Genomic DNA, 14,905 nt, shown 5'->3' with positions numbered 1-14,905 from the left:
GTTTGCAGAAAATAAAATAAGTTTTTTGAACGGCAAAACTGCCAGAAAGCTCTTGAGTAGGTTCTCTGGTATCTGCAGGGACAAAAGCCCCCAACATAAGATGTGGACCTGCTGGAGCGAGTCCAGATGATCATAGGGCTGGATCATTCCACACCTCTCCTGTGAAGACAGGCTGGCTGAGATGGGATTGTTCAGCTTGGAGAAAAGGCAGCCTCAGGGAGACCTTATAGCTGTCTAGGATCTCAAGGGGCCTGACAAGAGAACTGCATGGGACTTTTCACATAGGCATGGAGTGATGGGATGAGCAGGAATGGCTTTAAACTGAAAGATGGTAGCTTTGGACCAAATGTTCAAAAAGAAATTCTTTGCTGTGAGGGTGGTGAGACACGGGAAGAGGCTGCCCAGAGAAGCTGTGGATGCCCCATACTTTGGCAATGTTCAAGGCCAGGAGAATGGAGCTCTGAGCAACCTGGTGTAGAGGGAGGTGTCCCTGCTTATGGTTGAAACCAGTTCATCTTGAACATCCCTTCCAACTGAAACTCTTCTGTGATTCTGTGATCTGAAGGAAAATAAAAAAATCTTCATCATTTAAAAAAAACCAACCCAACTTTGATTTATTTATAGAATAATGCTTTATTTTACTATGCTATCAGACACATGGCCTGGCATTGTCCTCTACTTGTATGGCCCCGTCAGACATGGGGAGAAAGATAATGTATTAAACACTCAGGAGCAGAAATGCAAAAGCTCAAGGTGGAGATTCACGGGTTAGGAGTCTCTGAAATCCCTTTCAGTTCATTCTTAAAAAAATATCAGACTGTCAGACTGAGCATGTCCCTTTGACTTCAGTATTCCTTGTGTTTTAAAAATCTAACCAAAGAGCATTAGTGTTCACCGCTGTATATTTACAGTATCCAGTACAAATGAGAGCAGTAACTGCCACTCAGATGTAATGGTCTTTCCTTTAGATGCTTGATATTCTATACTGCTAAGTGCTGCCTGAAAGTTGATTTACTGTCTATTTGGAGGTAAAAAACTGCATTTAATACTTTAATTTCCTTGTCCCATTTTAATTTTTTTTTTCATAGCCAGGCTGGAGTCCAAGAAAAATGCAAGTTTTGCAGATATGTTTATCGATCTTTGCTTTGTGATTTAGTAATGTGCATTGTCTGGTTCTTACTTGTACATCTTAAAAACCCAGAAAAGGAAGATGTTGAACCCGTGTTCTAAAATAGGTATATGTTTTAAACATGGTATAAAATTGTAGTTTCTACATTTTCTAGATTTTTCCATTTCCTTTCCCGGAGTTTTAATTCCTCTGGGGCATATCATAATGTCTTTACTCAGACAAAACTACTTTTCTACTTACATTGTTTAGGTTGAAAACTGCATGAGGTAGTTAATATCTGCAATACAAGTACCTCTTTATCATTTGTCAGCAAAGTTAAATTGTTTTTTGACATACTAACTATTGAATAAAATATTAAGGTCACTGGTCCTTTTCTGGCAAGGATTGTCTTAAAAATCCAGCAATGGCTCCAGATTAGTAGTCACAGTATTTATACAGATTTTATGCATGATGGCTCACATGGACTCAGTTTTTTGTACTGTTTATGTTAAAAAAAAAAAAGAAAAGAAAGCTGCCTCAGTCTTGCATGGAGGTTTCCGCATTCTCATCAATTCTGTCCACACAATCAAGCTCTTTGGAAGTTAAATTTCAATTTATCATTTTCATTTTTGTACTTTTTCCCCTTGTATTTGCCTTTCCCTCCATATTTATGCCTTTATCTAAGGGTTTTGGGCAATGGGCTGTGGGCCTGCTCTAGTGTCCAGGAAGTAAGCTAGGAGAGTGCTCAGCATTTGATCATCACCATGCCGTGTGACATTTCACATCTTTTATTGTAATCGGAATTTCAATAGTCTCGTCAATACCAATGAAATTTATAACGTGCCAGGAGGGCGCTCTCAGATTAAGCTGTTTTCTTGTGTATTAAAGGGCTGTCATGGAACATTAACCATGAGACATCAACGAAATGGACTGAGACTTTAACACAAGCTTAATGACCTAGAGCTGGAATTCAGTGCCCTTTCTCCTAGGAGAGCTACTTTATTACTCTACAAGCAGTCTCAGTTTGTTCATGGGACTGCTTGTAAGATGCACTCAGTGTGATTAAGGTCAGAATCTGTGCCTGTTGACAAAAGACTACTTTGACACTTCAGATTCCCTTTGTGCCGCTTTTGCTTTGACTGGTGAGCACTTCATCAGGTGAGTCATCCCCTTTCACTGGGACTAAAGCTTGCACAGCTTGATCTATTTGGATTTATGGGCATACCCCATTAGGCTACACCACTGAAGAGAAGGACACTGCTTTGGAATAATGAGGTATTCACTGTGAGCAAGGAATATTGGACTGGGGCTGGAAACCCACTGTGAGCATGCTGGCAAAGGAGACAATTCCTCTGAAGTGATCTGAGCTGGGTAATATTCTGTAGGACTAATAACCCAGAGGGGAAGATTTGTTGCATAAATGCATATGGGACTGTGGCTTTAAATTCCTGCCTTACAGATGGCCCTAAGCACAGCCCTCACTAAGGCACTGAAGCAGCAGAAGGTAGCATTTCAAGCCTCCCTTTTATCCTGAACTTCCTTGGGGACATGCATTTTGCCTGCTAGGTGAGCAGGCAGCTCAGGCTCTACATCTTGAATGCTCAAAGCCATGAAGAGTGGGCCAGCCAAGCTGGCTTGTGGCCACCAAACAGACATGGTTGATTGTCCTGCTTCTCCTGCACTGCTTATCTTTGTTGCTGGTCCATTTTCCTTCTGTGAGCTCACTAAATTCTGTAATTTGGCAAAAAAACCCCAAAAAACAAAGCCATCCTTTACTTTTTTCTTTAATTTTCTCATAGAGAAAGCTGACAGGACTTCTTCAGAAGCCTCATTAGGTAGGACAGCAAAGGCAACTGGCAGAAGTGTCCAGCTAGGAGCAGGGAACAGGGGAGGGAAATCTGGCATTTATAAATGGGACTGGTCCTCCACCACCCAAGTGCACTTGTGATGGCAGATTTGTGGACTTAAGTAAGTTGCAGTCTGTTGTGAAACCTCATCTTTCAGTTGTCAGTAGACTTCACTATGAATCCTCTCAGTTGATCATAGTAACTTCCCTGCATGGCCTTGCAGGGAGGCCTGATTTTGTGGTTGTTTAGGCTCAAGAAGAGGAGGTTCAGGGGAAACCTCATCACTCTCTACAACTGTCTGAAAGGAGATGTAGTGAGGTGGGGCCGATCTCTTCTGCTGTGCCTTCAGTGAGAAGATCAGAGAAAACAGTCATAGGCTGACCCAGGGGAGATTCAGATTAGATATTACAAAAATTAAATTCACTGTTGGTGTTGTCAGACATTAGAACTGGTTGCCCAGGGAGGCGGTGGAGTCACCATTGCTGGAGGTGTCTAACAGCTATGTGGATCTGGCACTGGGTGATGTGGATTAGTGGTTTAGGGATTACAGTGATAGTGCCAGGTGAGCAGCTGGACTGGATGATCTTGTAGGTCTTTTCTAGGTCTCTTCTAACCTTGACAGTTTGATGATTCTATGATTCAATTGGGCCAGTTTGTGTCAATTTTGCCATGAAAACTAGAAACTCAATTGTGGAAGAAGACTATCACATTTCCCAGGCAACAATGACAGCATTATTCCTTCTGAGTACTAACAATATCAAGATTACACTATTAAATTGTAAGATTACACTATTAATGCAAGATTACACTATTAAATTGAAATAGTTTAATTTTAAATTAAAATTCAGAGTATCTTCCTGGGAAGGTTCTCATGTTTTAAAAAGAAAGGAAAACTCAGGGAACAACAGGCCAGCCAGTCTCACTATGCTAAGGCACATAGAAAATAAGGAGATGACTGATAAGCCAACATGGTTTCACTAAAAGCAAATTGTGCCTGATAAATCTGGTAGCCTTCTACAAGACTGTTACAGCAGTGGTGGATGAGGGAAGAGCAGCTGACATCATCTACCTGGGCTCATGCAAAGCGTTTGACACTGTCTGGCACAATGTCTTTGTCTCTAATTGGACAGACATGGATTTGATAAATCAATCACTCAGTGGGTAAGGAAGTGGCTAAATGGTTGCACTGAAAGATTTGAGGTCAACAGCTTGCTGAACAAGTGGACAAGCAGCCTTCCCTGGGGGTCTGTACTGGGACCAGTGCTGTTCAACACCTTTGCAGTGGCACTCAGTGCACCCTCTGTAAGTCTGCCAACAATCCAAGGTGTGTGGGGCAGCTGACACTCTGGAGGGAAGGAAACCACCCACAGGGACCTGGACAGGCTTGAGAGGTGGCTCTGTGCCAGCCTCATGAAGTTCAACAAGGCTATGTGCAAAGTCCTTCACCAGGGCCAGGCAATCCCAAACACAAACATAGGCTGGGCACAGAAGGGATTAAGAGCAGCCCTGAGGAAAAGGACTTGTGTGCTTACTGCCCTGAAAGTCAACCATATCCTAGGCTGCACCAAAAGAAGTGTGACTAGCAGGTCAAAGGAGGCAATTATGTCTCCCTGCTGTGTTCTGGAATATTGACCTCAGCTCTGGAACCCCCAACGTATAAAGGACATTGACCTGCTCAAGTGAGTCCAGAAGAAAAAAAAAAAAAACAACAACAACAACAACAAAAAAAAAATTAAAAATCAGTCTTATTTCTTGTCAAGGCTTTCTTTCATCTTACACTATGAACCACAGAAATGCTAGAGTTTTTCCCTCAGGCTTTGATCACTGTATTACCATGACAACAATGTATTTATTGTAGCCATTATAGATGGACTTCAGATGGTAACTGGATCCCTCAGAAGTCCATGGGTGAGCTTTTGGTCTCCCAAACACCAGGATAAATGAAAGAATTACTCACTCCTGAAGAGGTATCTAACAGGTAACTTATTTGCTTTCAATTTTTTCAGCCAAGTCCATTGCCTTCCATCAGTTTAAACTACTGACTATTTTAATTACACGGAAAACCAGGTCAAACTTTTGTTCACCACTTTGCTTTGCTTTGCTTTTTGCTGACTGAAACCTGTAATCTGGCAAGTCAATGCATCAATCTGACAGGATGTGACATATGGACATCACAAAGGTTTTTATTGTTACTGTTTACATTATTCTACTTTTCAGAGTTTTCCAGCCTTGCACAGCGGAAAGCTGTAAAGCTTTGTTCTCAAAGAGCTCACAACTAAAGAATGCTATTTTGCATACATAGAGGCTTGGAGTATAAAAATATATGATAGAAACAAGACCTATTACTCTCTTGAAGACATTGATTGCATGAGGGTAATCAAGTCACTTTAGCAATAAAAATAGCTTCAAATTTAAGCACAAGTTTTAATACCTTGTTTAGTCAAACGTATACTACAAAACATGCAATTCTAGATCAGCAAGCAAGATAATGCAAGATTCTTAAAGACTGTTTCCTTAGTTTAAGGAGTATTCAGACAGACAGTGAAAGTCCTTCTACACAAGGCTTTGTAGACAAAGTAAATTATAAATATACATGAAAACTGCCATTAATGCCTGTCAATCTGCTTCTAAAAGACGTAATTAGAAGATCAAAAAACTAATTAGAAAATCTGTTTGATCTCAAGAGTTTGGTTACATACTGACAATCTTGAAACAATTTGTATCAGAAAGAACTGTTAAAGCTTTATATAATTCGGAACTTGAGCAACTGATATTTTCTAAGATTCAAAAATGGTGCACAGTTCTTGAAAATGAAAATTATATCACCAAGGTAGTCATAAAAGTTAGTACTTATTAGTAAGGAAAAATCTTTATTGATTTACTTAAACCAGATAAAATGTATAACTTAAAATCTCAAGAAGATAATTTGAACATACCAAACCCAATGTTTTCTAGCAGCAGAAACACCTGAAAACAAACAAAAAGTGTGCAGGAAATAGGGATTTTATATAGGGCTAGCCTCACTGGAGCTCTCTCAGCTTCTGCCTTTTCTAGGGAGCAGTCTGGGGACAGAGCCTGCCAGGAAGCCTTGCCTCGTTCTTCCAGTTTCAAGAATCTTAGAAGAAACCACCACACTTGGTTATACAGAACATTTCCATGATTAAACCACTTGGGTTGAAATTCTACAGTCTGGTGTCTGCCTGGGAATTTTGATGATTCCTATTTTCAGCCAGAAGAGTTAAGAAGTAGAGATTATATATTTATGAGAAAAGTTAGTCTTTGCTTTGCAGGTGTGTGTGCTCTTTGCAACAAGGATATCCTCATTTAAAAATCTGCCTGAATTGACCAATGTTTAATAAAACTGAAGCTTCTACCCAACTATATTGAGAGTAATGTTATTTGAGTACTGGTTTGGGCCAGGCTAAGCTAGCAGTGCTGGCACATAAGTGCTCACATCCTTCCCCTGCCCATCCCATCTTATGCCAGTAGTTGTGAAGTGACTTAGTGAACTGATTGTGAACTGCCAGTGAATTAAGCTGATTTAAAGTGACCAGCAACAACTAAACAAAAAAAAATTATTTGAATGCAGTGTGATTACCAAACCATTAAGTACTGCATAACAATGAATATACAGGAAGGGAGTAAATCAAAATTACACAGGCAGACTTAATGATACTATTTCTTAATTTCTGAGTGCTCAGCTTTGCATCCATATTAGTTAGCATTCAAGGCAGTTTCTGGGAGTGTGTGACTTTACTAGGTCTTTAAAAAAATGGAAAACCCCACTATTTGGCATTGTTGTGATATTTCCAAAATATCAGCAGTCTTCCACTCATGACAGCTAACAAGCTGCATCAGCCAGAGTGGTCACAGGGTCCTGCTGTAGGAAGGGACAATGGGCTGCAGTGAGGCAAGCCATAAGATGGCTCTCCTGCTGGGCTTTGAGGCACCACAGAGGGGCATCACATCTGCCAGCACTGGGATGCCCTCCCAGATGCCCACACAGGCCAGCTTTTTCTGCCTGTCCTCCCTGACTGTCAGCTTGATGCCTCCTTCTGTACCTCAGACTCCTCCTGGCCCCAGTTATACACTGCAGGATGAGCACATGCTCATCTCCATTTCTGGCTATCCAAGCCCCAGGTACTTCCCAAGAACCCCACTTTCAGACTTCTCTCAGTGCAAAGACCCTCCTCCTCCAACCTCTTCCTCCCATGCTGCCACCTGACCTCCCTCTTCCAGGCTCAGCTCCAAGCTTGCTCCCTTCATGACATCCTCTCTTTCCAGTAGATCACACCACTCCCTCCTCAGCCAAGCTTGTACTAAGGGCTTCTTTTCCATCTCTTCTTTTTCCTCACTGCCATGGGTTACAGCTGAAATTTCTTTGTCTCCCTTGCTCCTTGTCTGTGCTCTTCCTTCTACTGGTCATCATTTTCAACTCCATCCATGCTCACTGTTCCCACTCCTGCTGGTCCATTTTTCACCCCAGTGCATCATGTCCTTGCCTGACCTGTACAAATCCTTGAGTCTCTGCCTTGCCTCCATTTCTTCACTCAGCTCCCCTCAAGCCCCACTTCTCCTCTCATCCAGAAATGTAAAACGTTCAGCAGTTACTCTAAAGTGGATTAAACCCACACTGGTTCCAAAGGAGATCCTTTGTCTTCCTCTCACCTCTGCAACCTGGTGCGGCTGCACAGTAACCCAGCTTAGGGAAATGCAACAGCTGACAATTAACCCATGTACATAAAGAAAAGGCTAAATTTCAGCAAGATCAGCTTTCTGCTCTGACACACTGGTGTCCAGAGTTGGGAGTAAGGCAGCATCATCCTTTGCAGTAGCAGCAGAGATGTACATGGGTGTGGTGGTTTGGCCCTGGCCAGATGTCAGGTGCTCACCAAAGCTGCTCTATTACTCCCCTACTCAGCTGGATAACAGACACAAAATGTAATGCAAGGTTCAAGACTTGAAGATAGGGAGAGAGACTGGAGATCACCCATGAGATACTGTCCAGGGCAAAAGAGACTCAGACTGGGGAAATTAATTGAATTTATTGCTAATCAAATCAGAGTGGGATCATGAGAAGTAAAACAAATCTTAACACCACCTTCCTGCCACCACTCCCTCCTTCCCAGGCTTAACTTTATTTCTGATTCTCTAACTCCTACCCACCAGTGGCATGGGGAGACAGGGAATGGGGGCTGCAGTTAGCTCATGACATTTTGCTTCTGCCACTGCTTCCCCCTTGGGGAAAGGAGTCCCTCCCCTGTTCCAGTGTGGGGTCCCTCCCACCAGAGGCAGTTCATGGAGACCTCCGACAGGAGTCCTTCCCACAGGCTACAGCTCCTCACTGACCCCTCCAGAGTGGGCCCCTTTACCACAGGGTGCATTCCTTCAGGAATGGGCTGCTCCAGCGTGAGCTCCCCATGGAATCACAAGTCCTGCCAGCAAACCTGCTCTGCTGTGGGCTCCTCTCTCCATGGACCCACAGGTCCTGCCAGAAGCCTGCTCCTGTGTGGGCTTCCCACGGGGTCACAGCCCTCTTTTGGGCATCCACTTGCTGTGACATGGGGTCCTCCAAAGGCTGCAGGTGACTATCTGCTCCCCGTGGACCTCCAAGGACTGCAGGGGCACAGCTGCCTTACCATGGTCTTCAGCACAGCCCACAGGGGTATCTCAGCTCCTGAAGCATCTTCTCTCCCTCCTTCTTCACCACCCTTGGCGTCTGCAGAACTGTTTCTCCCATTTCTTTTCATTCCTCTCTTCTCTGGCCACAGTTACTCCTGCCCATAACTGTTTTTTTCCTTCTTATGTATGTTATCCCAAAATCATTAATACCTTTGTTGAATGGCTTGGCCTTGGCCAGCAGTGGCTCTGTCAGACATCAGGGAAGTTTCTAGCAGTTTCTCAGAAAATACACACCTATAGCCTTCACTACAACCTTTCCATGCAAACTCAATACAATGGATAAAAGCAGTCTTGCAATTATGAGTTTAGCCAAAATGCGTAAGATTTGAGGAAGCAATGGGAAATCAGTCTTAAATGGAAAAATACGCTATAGAGGCAATGCTGCCTGAGTTCATGGCAGAAACATCTTATGACTCCCAGTTACTGCTTTGCTCTTTAAGACAATGGTTTGCAAGAGATGTCATGCTTTGGCAGAGTGAGAAGATATTCACATCAAATACATTTCTCCAAAAGAAATCTGAAGACTAGCTATGAAACAAGACTAGGAAGAAACTTCTAAAACATTATTAACTCCAGAATAAAATGCAAAAAAGGGCTGGCCTGAAGTGAGACACTTCCTACATTATAATCCCCCCAAAACAAGAGACTTCCACTGTTGTCATGCTCAAGTCAACATGCAAGAAGAAATGCAACAATTAAGGCTATTCATCAGTTGAGGTTTTGAAACCCATTATCCATATTCTATTCAGGTGTAGTCTGTATTTCAAATTTTGGGGGACACTGTCAGTGAGGAATGTGAAAGAACCTTCAACAGACCCTATGTTGGAAACATCTTTCTGCCAACTCTACTATGCTCCCCTGAAGCATTCTTTTACCGGGATAGCTCATTCTGCTCAGGGAAAGAGTTTAGTTTTGCCAGTAAAGTACCTGCACACAACACATATCTGTTAGAGGAAGTTACCACTGTGCCCTTACGTGTGCTAGTGTCAGCAAAGATGTTTAAAAACAGACAAGATCTGGCTCACCAAAACAACCTTCTGGCACAACCATTTCTGAGCTCTCTCTGCAGTGCCTTTCTCTTTCCTTCTCTGTGTTGCAAAACATTAATCTAGATTCATAATTCAGATCCTCAAAAGAAGCGAGAAAGGTTACATCAGTGCCTGAGTCACTTTAAGTTTTGCACACAAAACTGTGAAAAAACATTTTTCATGAATGAAGTAGCTAGAAAGAGCCAAAAGTTTGGGTATGTGTTCAGTGCTGACAAATACTTAATAAATTTCAGAAACCTTCTGTGGCTGATGCAACGTGAGAAATCCTCAGAGGACTTAGCGTACAGCACCGTCTTCACATGGAGATAGCCAACAGTGTTCTGCAAAAGAACACTGTCCTCTTCTTGGGGTGCCAGATGGGTGAATCTTAAAACTGACAAACATGAGGTTGCAGAGGAAACAAAAAATTCTAATTATAAACCTATGTCACATCATCCAAGCCATATGCAGAGTAATTCAAAATAAGGAGAAACAGAGGAACAAATGCGTAGACAAAAGCAGAAAGTTCAGGCCTGCTCCTCTTCTTGAGACCATACGCAGACAAAAAGAACAAGGCCCCTTTGTAACATCCTGATTTTCAGACAGTACATCTTACTTCACAGCTGCTGTGCTACCGTGATGAGCACTCCCTTTCCATCCAACCCATGCTCGCTGCTCCATACATGAGTCAGACTGGAGACCCGTTCAGCCCCTAAATATGTGCCTAAGTCTTTCCATATTCAGGAAAGAAACTCAGATGAAATTCTGACTAATGAAAAGCATGTGCTTAAGTGTTTACCTGAATAAAGCTGCTCTGCTGAATTTGTGCGAAAATGTCAAACGCATGTCAGGCAAACTCAGGATCTTCCACAGCACTCCTGTTTGCAGAGCCTCTGCCATGAAAAGCACTGTATCCCAAAGGGGGAAAAAGTTTTTCCTGGAGAGCAGCCCAGAACGAAAGGAGCCATCAGATCAAAGATAAGTCTTACCTCCCCCACTACACCCCTCACTTCCCCAAACAGCAGATCAAGGCAGAGGAGGACTACAAAAAAGGAAAAAAATAAGATTCGTTTTCCAGCAGAAAAATGAGACGTTCCCCTGACTCCCTTGATTTCTCCAAGCAATGCAGCTAGGAGCAGGCTGTTGCTTGCCTGGAAGCTCATAGACCACAAGATGTGAAGTCATGGAGTGCCAGTGTAAAGTTATTTATTGGCATCTTCCACCGCCAAGCCACTTCACAGTTTGGCAGTACGCAGGAGGGTGTTCAAACTGACCACAGCAGGCTGACCTTTCTGCTTCCACAGACAGAATGGTCTCCAGCCCCTATGATTCAAGAAGCCATGGATACTTTTGTTTGTTGGCCATTATTCATTAGATTTGGGAGACCAAGCTGTTTAAACTCAAACTTCTTGAAGCAAAGAAAAAAATGTTGCACATTTTACATTATGTCTTGAAAATATGAAAGCTTTCTGCAATCTTCAAACACAATATTTATGAATTGGTCTTTCAGCCAAATCCACTTTTGCATAAGGATATACAGCTGCTGGTACCCAAAAGTATGATAGCTCCCAAATATATCTTTGCCATTTTTAAAAATCATTCTAGGGGCTTGAAAATAATATTTTCTTTCATTGTAAGTGAAATCTCTAGCTCTGATGTTTCAAAGACAGTCTGAAATTAGCCGGGTTTTGTGTGTGTTTGTTTGTTTGTTTGTGCACAAGAATAATTGATTAAATCAGCACAAGTGTAACTGATTATACACTCTAACAAAACTACTGAAGAATTCAGCAGCAAAACCAGCAGTATCATGAAGAGCCATACCCAGTTTTTATGCTTACATCTCCTATATGGAATTCCCTCTTAATTATACAGTAGCAAATTTGAAATGTGTCATCATCTCGTACCACTGGATATCATAGATTATGAATGAATGTAACCTGAATTTTTCAACACTGTTAAATAAATTTTTTTAAGATGTCTCTTTAAACTTTTTCATTAAAGGGGAAAATTTGCATAGAAGAATATTTAAACACTCACAACTTACAAAGAATGTCAGCCCTCTTTCATTAACCAGAGCAATGACCCTCTAATAGTTTCACACTGATAAAAAATATGCAGAGAAATATGCCATGTCTAATGCCAATCAGGACTTTGAAAAAATATATATATTATAGACTGGTCAAATGAAATGTGAAATTCAGACTTAAAAATTGAACTTTCATCCTTCAGTGTTCTGAAAAATCATCTATTTTTAATGGAAATAGAAAAGCTATCTTTATCAAATTTCTCATTCAGCTGACAACAATAAACCTATTGTTCAGATGTAGTGGAAATGGGTCTTTGGAAAAGGAGGGTTTTAAGAAAATCAAACAGAAATTGCATCAAAGAAGAAATGCTTCTTTAACTGTCATTACTCTCCAAATATAGCCTGCAGTTTTTGATTCGTTTTAGGTTTGCCAGAATAACAGGCAATTGGGCACCATGAAAAATTATTTTTTTTATCATTCCCATAAGAGAAAATGCATTTGCTTGTTTAAGGGAGAATAAGCCAGTTTAGTGTTATGTCTTTTGCTTTAAGAAGTATGTCTGCAGGGATCCAGATGCTGAGAAGCAGAAAGCTGACAGCTTTAGCTTGAAATGCTACACTATACATTAAGAAGCCATATACCGACTATTTATTTCACAAGCATGAATTAGGTCCTGTGACAACACAACTTTCAGTCGTTTCAGCAAGGAAATAACAATACTTGGCACTCTCCAAAGGCTTTCCATCTGAAAAATGCAAACAGCTAAGAGGTAGCAGGATGAGGGGGGGACCTGAGCCACTGTGCAGGAAACCAATGGAGCTGGGACATCCAGGGAGAGCTCCAAAGGCACCAGGTGTTGCACAGCTGGAAGCAAAGTGACAAGGTACTGCCTGATGTATCCTGATCACCACAGAGGTGACCAATGCCCAAAAAACCCCTTACTGTAGCTCCTCTTCCTGTCAATGGCCTTTTTAGCATCCCAGAGCTCCCTGCTTCGTGCCCCCCTCTGACACCTGGTTATGACTGGCACCCAGAATTGTTCATACCCTACAATACTCTGTAAAGCTGTCCTAGTTTACAGATCAGAGAAGTGGTGCACAGAAAGCATTATGTATGTGGTCTAAGCTCATAACATTGCACAGTAGAAGAATTATGAATAAAACCCATTTCTCTGGAGATTTCCCGTTTTGTCACCCTCAACAAAACCCCTTTTACACAGACTTCAAAATCCGTGAGTATTTTTTTCTGACTGCAATACTATGCCAAATATTTATTTTATCAGTCCAAAACTCAATTTACTGAAACCCTGCATCAATACTTCAAGGAAATGCTAAGATTCTACCCAGAAGAAGAGGAAGGATTACTGAGATGAATATTGTGCAAATAAATCTCTGCCTGGATCACCAATCTTACAAACTGCTGGTTTGCCCTTAGGCAAGTACCTTAAAATAAGCACCTGTACGTAGAAGGGGTCTAAGCAAGCTCAATGAAATTCCTGGAAACATGTATGATGTATATAAACTTTTTACAGTGCTGTAGTCAGTGAAGGTGAGAATAACAGACTGAAAGAGAGTGCGAGACAGAAAGAGGAGAGAAGAAAGGAGGGGAGGGCAAGGTGGAAAGTAGAAGGTGCTAAGACCTGACAGAAGTAAAAAGAAAAAAAGATCCTAGTAAAGGAAGCTAAAGATTCAAAACCAGAAATATAAAAGGAGAGGGAAGAGTTAGAATACAAAGTGAGATAATTTTAAATTTTTAAATTAAAAAAAAAAATCAAACCCATAAAGTGAGAAAGTTTAGACCTTTTAGAAACTCGAGTCGGTAATTTTCTGTCAGCCGAACTCTCCTTGATTTTTGCCTTAATGGGAGTGGGAGTTTTGCCTTAATGAGGACAGCAGGACAGGCACCAAATCCAGCTTCATACTTGAATAACAGCAAGATATAACACGATATTTTGTTGTTGAAAAAGATGATGCATTTTTGAGTAAATATGGATGTTACAAGCCAGGCAGTATAAATGTAATTGCTACAACGAGCTGAGTTACATCAGTGTGTGTCAGCTGACAATAAGGTCCTTTGTGCTGGAAAGAAAGAAAAAAGATGGAAAAAAAAATGACTGGTGCCACTCTACAAACAATCAAATTAAAGGCCCAGAATTATTCCAGCAAAACGCCCATCGACTTCAGTGACAGCCCAGAAACAAAGAAGATTCTTCAGTCCTTCTTAAAAAAATATAAATATAGGAATGACTATGAGTGACCTATTTATTTTTCATCAGTCTTGCTCTTGCTGAAATTGTTGGAAATGCACCCAGCTGCTTTACAGAACTATTGTTTGATTAGGCTTTTTATGTGAAACTATCTATCCCAAATATTGTATTACTATACGAAAAAAAAGGCATTGAAAAGTAGATAGGAGAATAAAATATTCTTCTCACCTTCATAGCCAAAGATAAAGCAAATTATAACAACTCACTGTTTATCTAATCAACAGGATGAAGATTTTGCCTGAGTAAATAGTGGCCTTAATGGTCCATGTAGAAATCATATAGTTGTCTTCCCCTTTATAAATTATGAACTAAAAGAACCCTGGCTGGAAGTGTAACTGGAATGTGGGTATGTCTAATGCAAAACCTCCAATTTAAAACCTTTTCTTGTTTTATATGTCAAAACCAGGAACAGACAAAATAACACAAGTAAAATCCATAGAATTACCAATAAAAACACTGAGGCAGATATTTTGTATCAGAATTAGAAATAACAGAGAAATATCCTATCTCTAGCTGATCATGCTGCGCACAGCATTGACTAGATTTTGCAAGCATACTGTTCTTATGCATAACATGGGAAATATGTCAATTCTCCCAAAGTATTAATGAGAGGTGTCCCACCCAAACCAATAAATCTAGGACATGTTTAAAGTCAGATTTATTCAGCCACTGACTCAATCAGATAACCAGGAATGCTCAGGTTTTGCATGGTTACATCCACCTGTTGATTTAAAGATTACAGGTGGAAGCTGCCTTATTAAAATTGTTCTTCAGCTTAAAAATTTGACACACCTAACAGAGGGAATCAAGAGAAAAATAGTCTGGTCTGTTACCGATGATAAAAGGATAATAAATGATCAAACTCAATTATTATTGTTTGCAGGGCTAACATTATGCTTAAAGAAATTCATTGCCATCTGCAAGCCTGTTAAAATTGATTACAATTT

General features: G+C 41.0%; 1 protein-coding gene across 4 annotated transcripts in view; it reads right to left on the bottom strand.

Annotated features, from left to right (window-relative positions):
* The window catches only part of NPAS2 (neuronal PAS domain protein 2), a 104,027-nt gene that overhangs the window by 82,565 nt on the left and 6,557 nt on the right, over positions 1 to 14,905 (bottom strand). For 2 of the 4 annotated variants that reach the window (XM_063149795.1, XM_063149796.1), the window contains exon 1: positions 13,492 to 13,548. The exons of the other annotated variants lie outside the window; for them this stretch is intronic. The gene's annotated coding sequence lies outside the window, so the exon portion shown is untranslated. Of the gene's footprint in view, positions 1 to 13,491; positions 13,549 to 14,905 lie in introns of those variants that run through there. 4 annotated transcript variants of the gene reach the window in all.

The sequence above is a fragment of the Melospiza melodia genome, chromosome 2 (genome assembly GCF_035770615.1).
Source record: "Melospiza melodia melodia isolate bMelMel2 chromosome 2, bMelMel2.pri, whole genome shotgun sequence".
NCBI lineage: Eukaryota > Metazoa > Chordata > Aves > Passeriformes > Passerellidae > Melospiza > Melospiza melodia.
Note: the sequence above shows the minus strand (reverse complement) of the source record. Positions and strands in the feature narration are given on the sequence as shown.